Raw genomic sequence first — 19156 nt, 5'->3', positions numbered from 1 at the left:
TTCCCTCAGCATTGAGTAAGGCAGAGATAGATTCTTGATAAGCAATGGGGTGAAATGCTACTGTGAGTAAAGAGGAAGTTGAGGTTATAATTAGATCAGCCATGATCTTATTAAATGGCTGAGCAGGCTCAAGGGGCTCTATGGCCTATGATTGCTTCAAATTCATGTATTTGCATTAGTGAGTGTTCCAAATATTTATTTGTAATGTGTCTCCCAAGGGTGAATTGTTGGTAGTGTGTATAAATAGATGTGAGTGTGAATGTTAGAGTAGTGGTAAGTATGTAAAGTTGTGGCTGACATATGAATATTAAGTATGAGTCATGACTGATAGAGATCATTGTTGGTAAGTGATGGGGGTGTCCAAAATGGAACAGCATGTGAATCTTGTTATACAGTTATTGGGAGATGAGATCTGATGGTTTATTCACTAACCTGCGACCATGCTCATACGATTTCTGGCATGGGCCATGACCATCTTGCAATTGATCTTGGCCACCAACATCCGGCAATGGCCCTTAATGATGGACCTGAAGAGCTTCCTTGGCTGCAGAGGATGGAGGACTCCCTCCATCCTTCTGACTGGCATCTAGAACAGTCTGCTGTCTGCTGCGGCTTGTTCTGATCCTCCCGAAACTGTGGAATGACTTCCAGCAGTAGTTGGAGGCAACGTGCTCCTTTACTTGAAGATGTGCAACATGGCGTTGATCAGTACTTGTCAGCTGCAGCTGATACTAGTGACAACTAAATATGCACACCATGAAACTGTGTACTTGGCACTGGCTGGGTGCTGCAGTGATTATGAGGTGTGTACATGCACAAACGTCAGGGGCAAACAGCATTAAGTTAAATTGGCATAGGGCACTAATGCATTGAATTCCTGAGTATATATTCCAGAACAATCCCACAGAGTTTTAAGGTAGAGCAGGTCAGACTAGTTCCTGCAGTTAAGGGATACATTACAGAGATGGAAAATATTCAATATTCAATAACCTCAAAAAAGTTGTCATAATCAAGAAGCCTATTGTTTTTTTATTTTGTATAAAGCTGCAATCACTGGCCAGTACCACATTTACTTGGAAAGTTTCAATAGCCCTGAATTTCCTGAGAAAATAAAGGTAAGTTTAATGCGACTTTCATCTTTTGTATGTAAAATGAAATTCTTCAAGTTGCAGCATGAAAAACACAGGGAGTTGCATGTTGCTGATTACTTGGCTTTAGACTTTCATAAACCACACCATGAAGCTGTCCACAAGGTCCAAGGTCATTGCAAATGCACTGCGAAAACAAAATAAATTAATTATACAAAGTTAGGGCTGTATTTAGTGACCTATAAATGCTCTTAATGATATTCTTTTATATCTTGCATTGCCACTCCTCCTCAGAGGCCCAGAAAAGAAATAATTAAAATTGCAATCTCACTCATGATAGTAATAAATTATTCTTCAGGATTTCCCTTGCTATTGCTTTCTGCCTCCTCCCTCCCTTATTTTGCCCACCATTAGCAATTGTTACAAGAACCATTGGTGCAGATGTACATGTATCATGGGTCAGCTTGGCCCCATGTTTGTTTCTGTCATATATTCAGAAGTTTGAAATCCGTTAGTTACAGCCACCCACCAGACAATTAATGTTTGCACTTGTTTGTTCTTCCTGCATTACCCGGAATAAATGAATCATAATTAGCCCCTAAAAATTAACTACTTGAATCTGTGATGTTAATCTTGGTGTCACATATCTGCATCTTGATTGAACAAAGCTTTAAAATGAATTTTTTTCTGAGTAAATATTTTAATCTAGTACATAGAGATAAGGACATTTTGAAGATGGAATATTTAATCACAATACAACTGGGTAATTCCACTCTGGCAAAAATGACCTTTTTAAATTAGCTGTTATTGTAGGGCCAATAATAGGAAGCAGACAATATTTGTTTCTTCAGGAAACCAGTGTTGATTCATGAATGTTAAATATTTAATTTTCCTCACTGGTCACATAGATGTGGCAGTATTATAGATGATTATAAATGTCACCTCCACTAGTACCAGCAGCGTCAGTTGTACAATCTGCTCTGAGGTTTTATGTTATAAGGGCCCAGAAGTACAAGTGGAAGTGTTTACACTACCCCATTTGCAGATGAAGATCCTTTCCCTTAAATGTGATTGAGCAACAAAAGGCTTCCTCCTGTTATAGGCAGAAGTTTCATAATAATATTCAAATGGATAGGAGGAATGTCAAAATAGTAAGCAGGATTCCAAGTTATTTTCAGATATAATGGATATGCAGGGATTCAAGGGGATTAGCTGTGAATGAAAATTAATTCTGGAGAGTGCTAGTGTCTGACTGAAAATATATTTCCCTTAAAAATGTTGTTGGAAAGACACAAAAAGCTTGTATTTATAGAACTCAATTCCTCAAGATGTTTCAAAGTACTTCACAGATAATGAAACAATTTTGAGCTGAGTTGCCTTTTATTAAGTTGATAACCAAGGTGCCCAATTAACATAGAAAAGATACCACAAACATCAAATGAATGTATGGAGAAATATGTTATTTTTGGTGATGAAGATTGAGAAGAAGGTTGGTTCAACAAGGAAAATTCCCTATTCTTCTCCATGGAAATGTTTACATCTACCGATGGAGACATAACTTTAATTTACTCTCAGCCAAATAGCAGATCATGCAATGGAGAAGCACTTCAGAAAGTCACAATTGTACAGCAAAGGAACAAGACCGTCAATACGCCACATCCATGCCAACCTTTTGGCCAATCCACACTGATCCCATTTGCCCACATCCAGACCATATAGTTCTATGCCTTGCCTATTTAAGTGTCTGTCTAACTGCCTCTTAAACGTTGTAATTGGATATGATTTCATCATCTCTTCTGGCGGCACATTCCAGGTATCAACAAATCTCTGTTTAAAAAAACTTATACCTCCAATTCCCCTTTAAAATTCCTTCCTTAAGTACTCTCCCACATCTTCTACATTCCTCAAGTGACTCACATGATTGTAGTTGCCTATACCTGTCATATGCTTTCTTTTTTTCCCTGATCAATCATAGGAACTCGTGCCAGCATCTTTAGGAGGTTAAGGAGGTTCGGCTTGTCACCGAACACTCTGACAAACTTCTACAGATGTACTATTGAAAGTATCCTGACTGGTTGCATCATGTTCTGGTACGGCAATTCAAATGTGCAGGAACATAAGCTGCTGAGAGTACTGGACTCTGCCCAGTACATCACAGGCACATCTCTCCGCACCATCGGTAGTATCTACCAGAGGCACTGCCTCAAGAAGGCAGTATCCATCATCAAAGATCTCCACCATCCGGGCCATGCCATCTTTTCACAGCTACCATTGGGCAGGAGGTGCAGAAGCCTGAAGTCCCAGACCACCAGGTTCAAGAACATCTACTTCCCTTCAACCACTCAGTTCTTGAACCAACCGGCAAAACCCTAGTCACTACAGTTTAGCAACACTATCACCACTTTGATCACTTTGCACTAAAATGGACTACTTTTTTGTTCTAATTGTGTTCCTTCTTGTAAAAATTAAGTATAACTTGTGTTTAATTTATGTTTTCCTTGTGAATGCTGCTTATATGATGCTATGTCCCTCTGATGCTGCTGCAAGTAAGTTTTTCATTGCACCTGTGCATACATGTACTTGTGCATGTGACAATAAACTCAACTTTGACTGATCAGACTTTCAATGACCTTTGTCATCCAAGGTTCCCTAATCTTGCCATATTTTCTTTACACCCTTACATGTTGTCCCTGGACTCTTGCTAACTCTCTTTTAAAAGACTCCCACTTATAAGATTTTTTTTCCTGCAAGCATCTGCTCTCAATCTAGGGTCATAGTGTACAGCATAGAAACAGGCCCTTTGGCTCAACAAGTCTCTGCCAACCAATCAGGTATATCCATACTAATCCCACTTGCCTGCATTAATTCCATATCCCTTTATGCTCTGCATATTAAAGTTCCTGTCCAGGTGTCTCTTAAATATTGTTACTGTTCCTGCCTCCAACACCTCCTCTGGCAGCTTATTCTAGATACCAACTACTCTTTGAGTGAAAAAAGTTACCACTCAGATCCCCTTTAAACCTCCTCCCTCTTACCTTAAAACAATGCCCTGTAGCAGTTAAGCTCCTTTGTCTGTTTAATGTGTTGCTAATATTGTATAGTCAATGTAATGTTGCATAGTCTGGCTTCCTGGGACATGCCCAGCAGGCCAAACAATACAAAAGAAAGAAAAAGGGATGGTAGGCAAACATGATAGCACAGATACAAACAGAAGAAAGAGCGATTTATCTGAAGTTGGAGAATCCAATATTGAGCTCCGTAGCTGTACCATGCCCAGACGAAAGATGAAGTGTTGTTGCTCAAGCTTGCACTTTGCCTCATTGTAACAGTGTAAGAGCCCACAGACAGAGACATCAGAGTGAAAGTGGAATAGCGAATCAAAGTGGTAGGCTACCGCAGCTTAGGATCACTTCTGCTTAACGAGCACAGGTGCTCTGCTAAGCAATCACCCAATCTGTGTTTGGCAGTTGAAACCACACTGTGAACACCGAATGCAGGGCACCAGATTGCTAGCAGTGCAAGTGACTTGCTGGCCTATCTGGAAAGAGTGTTTAGGTCCCTGGATGGAGTGAAGGGAACAGGCGAAAGTTCAGGTATTGCACCTTCTGCAGTTGCATGGGAATGTGCCACAACAGGGAGAAAGGATGGAGGGTTGGAAGAGCAGACCTGGAAGTCACAAAATGAGCTATTCCTTTGAAATGCTGAAAAGGGAGGGGAGGGGAGGGGAAGATGTATCGAGTGGTGAAATCTTGTTGGAGTTGACAGAAATAATGAGGGATGATCTGTTGAATGCAGAGGCCTGTAGGTGGAAGTTAAGGATAAGGGGATCTCTGTATTTGGTCTGTCCAGGAGGAAGAGGGGTGAGAACAGAGATGCAGAAAATTGAAGAGATGTGGTAACGAAAGGGTGTTTTTCAGACTGGCCAGATACGTATAGTGGGGTTTTCCAAGGGTTGGTACTATGACCACCACTTTTCCTTGGTCTTAGCTATGCAAGGCACAGTTTTAAAATTTGCAAATGACATGGTATGTTGAGATGCATTAAGCTGCAAGGAAGATAATAATACACTAGGGAGATGCAGAGAGACCGATGGAATGGACAAATAACTGGCAGATGTAGGTTAATGCTGAGAAGTAGGACGTGTTACATTTTGGTTAGTAAAATGAAGTGAGGCAAGATACACCAGAGGGCACAATTCTAAAAGGGTTATCAGAGTAGGGTGATCTGGGGGTTTTATGCATAGTTGGTTGGAAGTGCCAGGGCAATTGAAGTAATTGGGTTAAATAGCTTAGAGCATAAAGCTTTACAAAAAGGCACAAGAGTAGAAGAACAAGGAAGTCATATTGAACCTTTCATAAAACACTATTTTGTCGAAGCAGGAGTATTGTATCTGCTTTTAGGCCCCATTCTTTAGGAAAGATGTGAAGGCTTTAGAGAGGTTGCAGAAGAAATTTCCTAAGATGATTCCAGGATGAAGGATTTATGTGCATACGTTGAGTGGATAGACTGGAGAAGTTGAGGCTGTTCACCTTTGAACAGAGGAGGTTATGAGGAGATCTAATGGAGGTATTAAAATCATGATGGACGTGGATAGAGTAGAGAATGAACTTTGGTGGAATGGTCAAGAATCAGAGATATAGAAGGAAAACTCTTTTTGTTTACACAGCAACTGTTAGGGTCTGAAACACACTGCCAAGGCTAGTAATGATGGTAGCTTATAAGTATCTGAAAGGAAATTAATGGTAGGGCAATGAGGAAAGAGTAGGGGAATGGGAGCAGTTACTTACTCTTGCACAGAACTGGAATGGACTCAACAGACTGAAGGACTTTCTTCCTTGTCATAATCATTCTGTCATTCTGAGATTGATGATCTTTAAAGAACAAAAGGAAGTCGCAAAATGATGATGAAAAGTGACTAATAGAAGTATTGAAAAGTTATAGAATAAAAATGAAGAATTTTGAAAAGTCTGAGGATAGAAGTTATTTGGAGTAGGAAAGTAAGAGTTATGACTGTTTTAATAAAAAGATGCTGTGTAAAATAGAAAGGAAAACTAGAAATCATATGTTATCAGAATTAAAGAAAAGAGCAATGCACACAATTAAAGAAAAGTCTTTGGAAGACATGTTATGCCAATTGAATAAATCAAAGTAGGACTTAACAAAGTTAATAATATTAAAATTATTATCAGGGGGATGATTTTCTGTTCAGGACCACAATGGCTGCAATCTGAAAGAATCATGGCACCATGAAGGAGAAGACAGCAGTCCATGGATTCCCACTCTTTCCCTATATCTTGGTATTTTTCTTATCCTTTAAGTCTCTCCAAAATTTTTTTGAAGGCTAGTATTGAATCCAGATCCTAACCCCTCATTTGTATAAACATTTATTTCCTCACATCAAGTCTGATTCTTTGGGTTAATTCTTAACTAACTACTTAATTCTTTCTGGTTATTGATCCTCTGTCCTTGGAAATAGTTTTTCTTCATTTAGTCCATCAAAACCATTCATGATTTTAAACACCTTCACCAAGTTTTTTCTTATCTTCTATGTTCAAAGGAGAGTAATGTTGGCTTTTCCAGTATCCAGTTATCCACATCCCGGGACCACCTTTCAGAAAACTCTTCTGTACCCTTGAGGAATTCTTCGTGTCCTTCCTGAGGTACATCAAATTAAAATGTTTTCCCTGAAAGAGCCAAACTAGAGTTTTATGTAGATTCAGCATAGCTTGCTGGTTTTTGTATTCCATTGTTCTGTCTATAAAGCACATAACCCCACATGCTTTTGTTGGCCAGCAAAGAGTTAAATCTGAATCTACAAGGCAGTTTCCTGGATTAAATGAAAGACAATGAGTATGGAACAAGTACCAGCAGCACCGGCTGCTATGTGAAAGGAGAGTAAAGCAGCATCTCGTTCCTTGTTCTTTGTTGGATAAATGATTGGGAAAAAATTGTATATAACCAGCTGAAGAATCCCAATAATCAGCAATTACTCCAAAGGAGAACAGTCCTGAAGAAGACCCTTAAGCCTGGGGCTGAGAGAAGGATGGCCGACGGGAGATCCCCTCAGTTGAACCACTAGCGTGAATTGGAGTGGTAAATCAAATGGGTACCAGTGTGAGAGAGAGAGAGAGAGAGAGAGAGAGAGAGAGAGAGAGAGAGAGAGAGAGAGAGAGAGAGAGAGAGAGAGAGAGAGAGAGCGAGCGAGAGAGAGAGAGAGAGAGAGAGAGAGAGAGAGAGAGAGAGAGAGAGAGAGACTAACATTGGGAACATTAAAATCATTTTGTTGTGATACAATAAAGAGTTACTTTATAGAATAGCTGGGTTTCATGTGGTGAATTGCTTAGCCTGCATTGCCGCATTGTTAACACATGGTCAACACTTTATTAACAGCTAATTTGTCCTGTCATTGGGAGATTTGTGGATATGTCTCTCCAGATTTCCTTCTTTCTGAATCCATCATCATGGACCCTAACCTCCCAGGACATGCCCTCTTCATGTTACTCCCATCAGGGAGGAGGTACAGGAGCCTGAAGACCCACACTCAACATTTCAGAAACAGCTTCTTCCCCTCTGCCATCAGATTTTTGAACAGTCCATAAACCTATGAACACTACCTTGTTGTTCCTCTTTCGCATTTATGTTTGTAACTTGTAGTAATTTTTATGTCTTTATGCACTGTACTGCTGCCACAAAACAAATTTCACAACATATGTCAGTGATAATAAACCTGATTCTGAAATCTGAATCCTGATTGTATCATTTGCAATACCTCATAATAATCTTCCTAACAAAATATATCACTTCATACATATCTCCTGTGAGTAAAACTAAATAAAGCCTAAATGCAGGAACAGCTTCTTCCCCTCCCCCTGCCATTAGATTTCCGAACGGTCCATGAACCCATGAACACTACCTCGATATTTTATTTATTGCACTTTTTATTTATTTTGTAATTTATAGTAATTTTGTGTCTTTGCACTGTACTGCTGCTGCAAAACAACAAATTTCACAACATATAAATCAGTGATAATAAACCTGATTCTGATTCTAAGACAAAATATTAAATTTAAGATTGTAAACATCAGGAGGAAGATCCTTTGCATTTCATCTGCCACGTTTCTGCCCATTCCATCAGCTTGCCTTTGTCATTTTGAAGTCTACTAGTATCACGTCTCATGATGATGTACCAGATTTGTAATCTAGCAACCTTGGACTAATAATCTAGAAGCCCAAATTCAAATCCCACCATAGCAGCTCTGGAATTTAAACTCAGGTGAATAATCTGGAATTAAAAATAAACTACTCATTGGTAATAATGACTGCAAAACTATAAAAATCCATCATTTACTAATATCCTTCAAGGGAGGAAATCTGCTATTCTTACTCAGTAAGGTCTTTATTTGACTTCAGAATGACCGATGTGGTTCATTTTAAGTGCCTTCCGAAAAGAATATCAAGCCACTCGATTGTCATTTGACCAAAAATTCAGATGGATTAAACTCTTAACACTGTGACTAAAAGAGCAGGCCTAAGGCTGGGTATTTTGCAGCGAGTGACTGTCCTCCTGGCATCTCAAAGCCTTTCCACTATCAGTGCGGCACCAGTCAAGACTGTGAAGCAATACTCTTCCGCTGGATGAGTGCAGCTCTGACAACATTGAGGACACAGTAGACTGCTTAATTTGCATCTCATCATTCATTCCCTCCATCACCAGGATGACTGACTGCAGTGCGTGCTATCTACAAAATGCACTCCAATTACTCTCTTTGGCTACTCTGATAGACCTCAAACTCTCAATCTCTACCACAAAGGACAGGGGTTCAGAATCTCCAAGTTCACATCTTACTGACTTATTAGTATATCACCACTCATTCATCATCACTGGATCTAAATCCTGGAACGCTTTTCCTGACATCACTGTGAGACTACCTTCATTAGAAGAACTGCAGTGATTGAAGAAGGCAGATCCACCTCCCCCCCCCCCCCCCACTACCTTACTGTTTACTGCACTTCCAAATAGTCAATCATCAGCCGTGCTCTGTACTCCCAATTTCATATCATTAATACAGTACATACTAACAATGGCTCTTGTACTAAATCTTGGGGAACTCCACTGTATACCTTCCACCAGCTATAAGACCTCCATTTACCACAACTATCTGTATTCTATCTTTTATTCAACTTGCATCCATGTTGTTACAGCCTCCTTCAGCCCTGGGCTTCATATCACAAATATCCAATAAATGTATCAAATGCCTTTGGAAATTCCATACACATATCAATTGCACTACTCTCATTCACCTCTCTGTGCTTGACTCATAAAATATTCAGGCTAATTAAGGTCAGCTGTATGAGGTGTCATATGAAGAATGTCTGAAGAACAGTGATGTTAATGCCACAGGCAATGCAATAGGCAATCTGTCTGGAGATACAACTTGAGGTAATTGACAATGAACTTTAGAAAAATAAAGGACTGCAGATGGTGGAATCTCGATGAAAAACACTATGATGCTGGAGGAACTCAGCAGGCCAGACAGAATCCGTGGAGAAAAGCAGGCTGTCAACATCTCGGGTCAGGACCCTTCTTCAGGACTGAAGATAGGAAAAGGGGAAGCCCAATATATAGGAGGGAAAAGCAGAGCAGTGATAGATGGACAAAAGAGGGGAAGCGGGGTGGGCGCAAGGTGGTGATAGGTAGATGCAGGTAAGAGATAGGGATAGGCAGGTGCAGCGGAGGAGGGAGAGCAGATCCACTGGCAGATAGGTCCAAGGTAAGGAGAAAAAAAGGAGGTAGAAAAAAGAGAGAGAGGTTAGGAAAGGGAAGAAAAGGGAAGAAAAGGTCACCTAGTCTGCGTTTGGTCTCACTGATGTAGAGGACGCCACACTTGGAGCACCAAATGCAGTAGATGATATTAAGGGAGGTGCAGGTGAATCTCTGTCTCAATGAACTTTGAACAATGAACTTTGTTTGTTTTTCAGTACTTGTACCCATAAGCATTGGAGATTGGCTTCCCAGATTTAAAACATTTTTTTCCTGTACTATCATAAGTTCCTATTAGTTGAGATACACAAATTACAAATGTTTTACATGGTTTTCTCAGGTTCGAGCAGACAAATCATTACTAAATACAATTTACATCTCTTTTACTGTCTTAAGTATTTTTAATTTGTTGGCTTGTTGCTGCTTGTTCCTCTTTCTACCACTCCCTCTTTCTCCATTCAGAGTTTATGCTTCCTCGTGACAAATATACCTTTCTTTATTTATCTTTCTGACATAATCCTTTCTGAGCAAGCACTTTAATCACCTCTACCTTTGTTCTTGAAGGAATGTGATTCCTATATATAATACAAATTTATTACTGGCACTGCCAAATGATCAACAGTCACTAGCATTTTACTTACAGTTCAACTGTTTGAAATCTTAGGAGTGTTGTGAGTGAGTTGAAAGGCATGACTGGAATTTTCTGAGCAGCCCCCATTTAAAATGAAACTTTAGAGGAGTATTAGGGGTCCTGTGCTGATTCTTTTAGTACAGTAAAAAGTAAACAGTACAGCACAGGAGCACAGGCCCATGATGTTGTGCAGAACTAATTAAACTAATGACCCCTAATCCCTTCTGCCTGCACATAGTCCATATCTCTCCATTCTCTGCATACATGTGCCTATCTAAGAGCCTCTTAAATGCCTCTATCGTATCTGCTTGCACCAGCATCCCTGGCAGCTCATTCCAGGCACCCACCACTCTGTGCGACAAAACCTGCCCTACACATCTCCTTTGAACTTACCCCCTCTCACCTTAAATACATGCCCTGTAGTATTAGACATCTCGACCCTGGAAAGGACCCCCAAGATCCTTCTGTACATCATTGCTGTTAAGGGTCCTGCCATTAACTGTGTACTTTCCCTTTACATTTGATCTCCCAAAGTACAACACCTCACACTTGCACAGATTAAACTGCATCTACCATTTCTCTGCCCACACCTGCAACTGATCTATATCCTGCTGTATCCTTTGGCAAACTTCTATATTATCCACAACACCACCAATCTTTGTGTTAACTGCAAAATTACAAACCCACCCATCCACATTTTCACCCGTCATTTATATATATCACAACCAGCAGAGGTCCCAGGATGGATCCCAGTGGAATACCATGAGTCACAGACTTCCAGCCAGAATAAGACCAATTGGCCACCACCCTCTGTCTTCTATGATGGGGTTTTTGTTTTTCATTTGCCTCCTCTTCTCAACTTAAAGTCCTGGCTGCAGCTTTTAAAATACAAAATGTTTCTGGTTTCTTTTGTACTGCATGGAGGTTTTACTATTTAAGTTCCTGATACCAATGACTACACTCACTTTCAAATCTTGCCCAGCTTGACCTTTTGACACAGAAAGAGATATATAAGGGCAGATACCCAAAATTCTCATTAAAAAGTATGTCAAAGAAGGAGAGATTTAGTGAAGAAAATCCAGTGCAAGTTAGAACAAATTTACAGAAGGTAGGACTGAGAGGCTGGCCAAAACTCTGTTGGAATATTCAGATCCGGAGATAACAAAAGGATTTCCACCAAAATTATGCAAGGAAATTCATATTCCTTTTTAACTTGAGTGTGGTTAAGTATGCCCATTATCTCCAAAATCACTGGAAAGATGAGCAAGCCAATATCAACTTGCCCTCTGAGGTCAACATCCCCAGCATTGAAACCTTTGCTATTCTCAGTCAGCTACATCAGCCAGGCCACATTGTTAGCATGCTTGACCCCATACTCCTGAAATTGACACTGTATTCCAAGTCCTGTTGTAGGAGGAAATTACCAACCTGATAGAGAAAAAAAAACTAAAGAACGCATGGAAAGTTAAAAAAAATGCAACATCCCCTCTAACCTGAGAACCTCTAACCCATGACCACTCAAAGAGGAGAAGAAGCATTTGAGATAGTATTGAGAACTTCAAGATTAGGTATTGGAAGGAAACAGAAGCTCTGTATAAATTTGGCTACAGTACATTAGTTTTCTTCCTCTAAATCATTGATATATATTGTAAACAGAGGAGTCCCTGTTCTATATGGCACTCCAGTGTTTGCCAAATTAAAAATGGCTCCTTATCCCAATTCACTAATTAGTCAATCCTCTTTCCATACTAATATATTATCTTCAACACCTCGAGCTTTTATTTTGCAAAATAACCTTTTGTGTGCCACTTTGTTAAACACCTTTTGAAATTATAAATATATTACATCTACCAGTTTCCCTCTGTCTACTTTGGCTGTTACTTCCTCAAAGATCTGTAATTAATATCAGACATTATTTCTCCCTTATGAAGCCATGTTGACTCTGCTTGATCAGATAATGACTTCTAAATTTCTCCTATTACCTTCTTAGTAATTGATTCCAACGTTTTTCCAGTCGTAGGTGTTAGGCTAACTGGCTCTAGTTGCCTTCTTTTTGCCTTCCATCATTTTCTAATAAGGGTATCACATTGGCAGTTTTCTGATCCTTTGCTACCTCCCCAGAATATAAAGATTTTTGAAAGATTACAACCATTGCATCCAATCTCTGTAGCCATCCTTGCGTAGAATGCAAACCATTAGGTCCAGGAGACTTAAGCCCCATTATTTTACCTAATGCTAATTCTTTAATGATGGTGATGAAAATTAGTTCTTTCCTCATGTTTTTTTTTAATATTAATAGGATGTTCATTGTATCTTCTACTGTAAAGACTGAAGTAAAACATCTGTTAACTCCTCTGACGTATCCATGTTCCTCAGCCTCATTTGTTAAGTATCTTATACTCACTTTGATTTGTCTTTTCCTTTCTATGTACTTAGGGAAGCTATTTATGTTTCTTTTACATTTCTTATTAGTTTGCCATCATAGTTTACTTTCTTCATGTTGATTATTTTTTAGCCATCCTTTCTTGGATTCTGAATTTATCAAGTATAAGGAATAATTCTAACTATTTTTGTTATTGATAAGAATTGTTAACCTTTGTGTTGTTTTATGTGAACACTTCATTGTACAAGGGTGACACCAAGGAGAATTTCTGTAGTCATTCACAGGATGTTGATATTACAAGCATATATTGTCCATCCTTGATTGCTCTTAATTGAGGAGGCATTGAAGAGTCAATCACATTAGTGGTTCTGGAGTCACAGGCCAGGCAAGGATCGCAGAGTTCCTTCCCTAGAGGACGTTAAAGAACTTGTTTTTATTTATCATTAGTGAGACTTGCTTTCAGATCCCCCAAGTTCCTCCAGCAGTTTGTTTTTTTTTCGCTCCAGATTCCAACATTCGCAGACTCTTGTGTCTTGGCCATTCAGATTTATTTAATTAACTGAACTTAAATTTGCCATCTGGCAGGCTAAGATTTAAACTTGGGTCTTTCAATGGCCTTGAACTATGATTGCTCGTCCAGTAGCTTAATTGCTACAGTACTATATTCCATACCAATGGCAGTCTTGAATGTGTTGTATTGTTCATTCATAATTATAAAGGCAATTTCATTGAAACAATAACTACAGAACAGGAAGTGAGACCAGATGCATAAAAAAGCCTCTCTAGATAAGTGATCCACCAGAAATACTAGCACCCATGCTGGATGTTTCAGAGATTTTATACAGCTTTAATGAAGAGATCAGGAGATTGAGTGAATTTATTGTTGCTTGTATTTATCAGTTAACCAACGTTGTCATTGGTTAACTGATTATATCACTTTATGTATATAAACATTATGATTTTTATGGGTTTGTTACTATTTTTAAAAGGAAAGCAGTGTAGATTAAATAGATGTACACACTACACTTCATAACATGAGGTATGACCTTGATACAATGTGATAGCAGACATTGCTTTTTAATCATAGAAAAAATAATGTTCTATTGATTGTGTTACCTCTGCATAAATTGTTTGGAGTTAGGATGTTTGCGAGCTTATCTCACTGAAATACATATTCTTGTGATAGAGATTGACAGGATGGATACTAAAAGGCTGTTTCCTCTGGCAGGAGAAAGTAGAACTAATAACCATGGTTGCAGGATAAAAGGGTATTCATTTGGGACTGAAATGAGGAAAAGTTCTTAGAACGTAGAAAGTACAGCACAATACAGGCCCTTCGGTCCACAATGTTGAGCCGACCTTTAAACCTCGCCTAAGACTATCTAACCCATTCCCCCCACATATCCCTCTATTTTAAATTCCTCCATATGCCTATCTAGTAATCTCTTGAATTTGACCAATGTACCTGCCTCCACCACTGCCCCAGGCAGCACATTCCATGCCCCAACCACTCTTGAGTAAAAAACCTTCCTCTGATATCTCCCTTGAACTTCCCACCCACTACCTTAAAGCCATGCCCTCTTGTATAGAGCATTGGTGCCCTGGGAAAGAGGTGCTGGCTGTCTACTCTATCTATTCCTCTTAATATTCTGTACACCTCTATCATGTCTCCCCTCATCCACCTTCTCTCCAAAGAGTAAAGCCCTAGCCCCCTTAGTCTCTCCTCATAATTCATACTCTCTAATCCAGGCAGCATCCTGGTAAATCTCCTCTGCACCCTTTCCAACGCTTCCACATCCTTCCTATAATGAGGCGACCAGAACTGGACACAGTACTCCAAGTGTGGTCTAACCAGAGTTTTATAGAGCTGCATCATTACCTCGCAGCTCTTAAACTTGATCCCTCGACTTATGAAAGCTATCACCCCATAAGCTTTCTTTTTTTCAATCTTTTTACTAATTTTCAAATGAGTACAAAATAATATATATAACATTAGTCATTGTACATATAGTGCAAAGAGATCAGGATAACAATCATCACAAGGAGTAAAAAAAAGTAATCAAGACCTCCCACTCTCTTATTAAATGAACAAATACAAAAGGAAAATTTGAAAAGAGATTTAATTATATGAGAAAAGAACCCCCAAATCAAAAAAAATATTAATAATAAACCAAAAGAAACCAAAAACTTCAAAACAAAACTGGACTGATATTTCTTCAATTAAAAAAAACATTATTATGTTGTCAACTCCGCTCCTCTGTATTCAAAGGTTATTGAAAGGGATCTGAAAAAGGTCAGCTTATATTATAAGGAAATATTGAATAAATGGACTCCAAACTTCCTCAAATTTAAGCGAAGGATCAACAGTGTCACTCCTAATTTTTTCTAAGTTTAAACATGCTATAGTTTGAGAAAACCACTGAAAAGTGATGGGAGGTATTGGATCCTTCCATTTGGACAAAATGGATCGTTTGGCCATTAATGTCACAAAGGCGATCAATAAACTTTCTTAACTACCCTATCCACCTGTGAGGCAACTTTCAGGGATCTGTGGATATGGACCCATGGATCCCTCTGCTCCTCCACACTACCAAGAATCATGCCATTAATTTTGTACTCTGCCTTGGAGTTTGTCCTTGCAAAGTGTACCACCTCACACTTCTCTGGATTGAACTCCATCTGCCACTTCTCAGTCCAGCTCTGCATTCTATCAATGTCCCTCTGCAATCTTCAACAATCCTCCACACTACCCACAACACCACCAACCTTTGTGTCATCTGCAAACTTGCCAACACACCCTTCTACCTCCTCATCCAAGTCATTAATAAAAATCAGGAAAAGCAGAGGTCCCAGAACCGATCCTTGAGGGACACTGCAAGTCACAGCCCTCCAATCGGAATGCACTCCCTCCACCACAACCCTCTGCTTTCTACAGACAAGCTAATTCTGAATCCACATGGCCAAGCTTCCCTGGATCCCATGCCCTCTGACCTTCTGAAGAAGCCTACCATGTGGAACCTTGTCAAATGCCTTACTAAAATCCATGTCGACCACATCTACAGCACTACCCTCATCCATCTGTCTGGTCACCTCCTCAAAGAACACTATCAGGCTTGTGAGACATGATCTGCCCTTCACAAAGCCATGCTGGCTGTCCCTGATCAGACCATGATTCTTTAAATGCCCATAGATCCTCTCTCTAAGAATCCTTTCCAACAGCTTGCTCACCACAGACATAAGGCTCACTGGTCTATAATTCCCTGGACTATCCCTACTACCTTTTTTGAATAAAGGGACAACATTTGCCACCTCCAATCCTCCGGTACCATTCCCGTGGACAACGAGGACTCAAAGATCCTAGCCAAAGGCTCAGCAATCTCCTCCCTCACCTCGCAGAGCAGCCTGGGGAATATTCCGTCAGGCCCTGGGGACTTATTTGTCCTAATATTTTCTAAGAGCTCCAACACATCCTCTCTCTTGATATCAACATGCTCTAGAATATTAACCTTACCAACACTGTCCTCAGCGTCATCAAGGCCCCTCTCCTTGGTGAATACTGAAGAGAAGTATTCATTGAGGACCTCACCCACTTCCACAGTTTCCAGGCACATCTTCCCACCTTTATCCTTAATCGGTCCTACCTTTACTCTCGTCACCCTTCTGCTCTTCACATAAATGAAAAATGCCTTGGGGTGTTCCTTAATCCTACTGGCCAAGGCCTTTTCATGTCCCCTTCTTGCTCTCCTCAGCCCCATCGTAAGTTCCTTCCTTGCAACCCTATATTCCTCAAGAGACCTATCTGATCCTTGCTGCCTAAACCTTATGTATGCTGCCTTCTTCCTCCTAACTAGATGTTCTGCCTCTCTTGTCAACCATGATTCCTTCAACCTGCCATTCTTTCTCTGCCTCACCGGGACAAATTTACCCCTATCATCCTGCAAGAGATCCCTGAACAACGACCACATCCCCATAGTACATTTCCCTTCAAAAATGTCATCTCAATTCACACTCGCAAGTTCTAGCCTTATAGCCTCATCATTTGCCCTTCCCCAATTAAATATTTTCCTGTCCTCTTTGCTCCTATCTGTTATGTTTGTTGTTCATCAAGAGACAAACTTCACGTGAACAATTTTATTAACCAACAACACCAGACTGGCTTGCTTTCCCTCTCTTTTTACAGCCACTTCTTGTTCTCCCATGTGACCCCTTGCATTGCCTACTGGAACTGTAGTTCTTTATTATAACTACATAATAACACATCTTCCCCCTTTAAAGAAAAACAAACACAATACTTTGTCCTTATAAACCTGCCAAGAACCCTTGTCCACTCAGCAGCTTTCAATCACTCTCTGAGGTGGTTTAATGGTCCTTTTTGGTCTGGTACCTTTTTTTGCAGGTGTGTTGCTTTCATTTGCTGCATTACTATTGGTGTTTTCCTGGGAACTCTGGTCCACATGTTCATTTTCTCCCCAGTTGCTAGCCCCTTTGTTGTACTGACAGGGGAAAAGTCAAAGCCATGGGTTGGAGCTTGTGGTCGTAGATCCACGTGGTTCCTCTTCAGAGGTGTCCCTTGCTCTGTCTGGATCTGGTATGAATGTGGATTTACTTCCTCTTGCACAACTCCTTGCATGGACCATATGCCAGAATCATGATCTTGGAATCGCACTTGATCCCCAGGCTTCAGGACTGGTAGGCTTTTCGCTGTCTTGTCATGATTTTGTTTCTGTTTTTCTTTCCCTTCCTCTTTAGCCTGTTTGACCTTGTGAGCTCCTTCAGGTGTCAACAGGTTTTCATGTATTGGAAGGTTAGTGTGTATGCGTCGACCCATCGGCATTTGGGCTGGTGAAAGGCTGTTCTGCAGTGGCGCACTTCTGTAAATCATTAGACTTCTGTGGAAATCCTCTTGTCCAGCTTGCGCTTTCTTCATGAGGCCCTTCACCACCTTAACTGAACTCTCTGCTAGGCCATTAGATTTTGGGTGATGTGGGCTTGAGGTTATATGTCAAAACCCCCAAATATTGGCAAAGGATTCAAATTCACAGCTCAAAAATTGTGGACCATTGTCTGTTACCACTTCACATGGAACTCCATGCCTCGCAAACACAGCTTTCAGGAACATGATAACTGCTTTGCTGGACGTTGATTGCAGTGTCACAACCTCTGGGTAATTGGAAAAGTGGTCTGTTACAACAATATGGCTCTTCCCATTACAGTCAAACAAATCCACTCCAACTTTGAAATACGCCCTGTCTGGTACAGGGTGTGGTGTAAGTGGTTCTGCTTGCTGCTTTGGTCTGTAGGTAAGGCATATTTCACATGAAGCAGTGGTCCAGCTGATGTCTTGGTTCCTTCTTGGCCAGTACATCACTTCACGTGTTCTACGTTTACATTTTTCCTCCCTAAGATGCCCTTTGTGTATCTTCTGGAGTATCTCCTTGCATAGTGACACTGGAATCACAAACCTGTTCCCTTTGAAGACCATGTCTTTCACTACTGACAGTTCAGCTCTGCATGCCCAGTAATCCTGAATACACATTGGACAGTTATCCTTTGCTGCTGGCCATCCTTTCTGTGTTATATCATTGAATACTTTCATTGTTTCATCTGCCTCTGCTGCTTTCCTAATCTGCTCTGTTCTATCTGGAGATACTGGAGGAGAGGTGACAATCATGTCAGCATAGGCCTGTATACCTGCATTAACCTGTTGGTCACTATTTTCTGTATTGTCGACTGCTCGAGACAGAGCACCAGCAGCAAACATATATTCTCCCGGTGTGTAGGTCATTTTCACATTATATTTCTGTAGCCTTATCAACACGCACTGTATCCTCATGGGGCAGTCATTCAGTGGTTTGGACATTTTTTTAAAAGTTTTATTTGCAGTGTGGTAACAGGCCCTTCCAGCCCAACGAGTCCGCGCCACCCATTTTAAACCCAAATTAACCTACCCATACGTCTTTGCAATGTGGGAGGAAACCGGAGCACCCGGAGGAAACCCACGCAGACACGGGAGAACGTACAAACTCCTTACAGACAGCGACAGGAATCGAACCCCGATCGCTGGCGCTGTAATAGATGTAATGATGGAACCTTTCACATGCATATGTACTGGTGAGAAGCTCTTTCTCTATCTGTGCATGGTTGGCTTCCGCACTTGTTAAAGCCCTTGATGCATAGGCCACAGGTTGCCATGTGCCATCATGCTGCTGCAGTGGTACTGATCCAAGGCCGTGCTAGGACACATCAGCTGATATCCTGATACACTTTTCCGAATCATAAAACTTCAGCATGGG

At 40.4% G+C, this 19156-nt stretch overlaps 1 long non-coding RNA gene across 1 annotated transcript in view; it reads right to left on the bottom strand.

Annotated features, from left to right (window-relative positions):
- Positions 1–1126: 1126 nt before the first annotated feature.
- LOC127572841 (uncharacterized) overlaps positions 1127–19156 on the bottom strand; it is a 35634-nt gene continuing 17604 nt past the window's right edge. The window contains exon 6 of the long non-coding RNA XR_007956703.1: positions 1127–1275. This is a non-coding gene — a long non-coding RNA (uncharacterized LOC127572841). The remainder of the gene's footprint in view (positions 1276–19156) is intronic.

Source organism: Pristis pectinata, chromosome 7 (genome assembly GCF_009764475.1).
Source record: "Pristis pectinata isolate sPriPec2 chromosome 7, sPriPec2.1.pri, whole genome shotgun sequence".
NCBI classification, from domain to species: Eukaryota; Metazoa; Chordata; class Chondrichthyes; order Rhinopristiformes; family Pristidae; genus Pristis; species Pristis pectinata.
The sequence above is the reverse complement of the archived record's forward strand: the minus strand, read 5'-3'. Positions and strand labels throughout refer to the sequence as shown.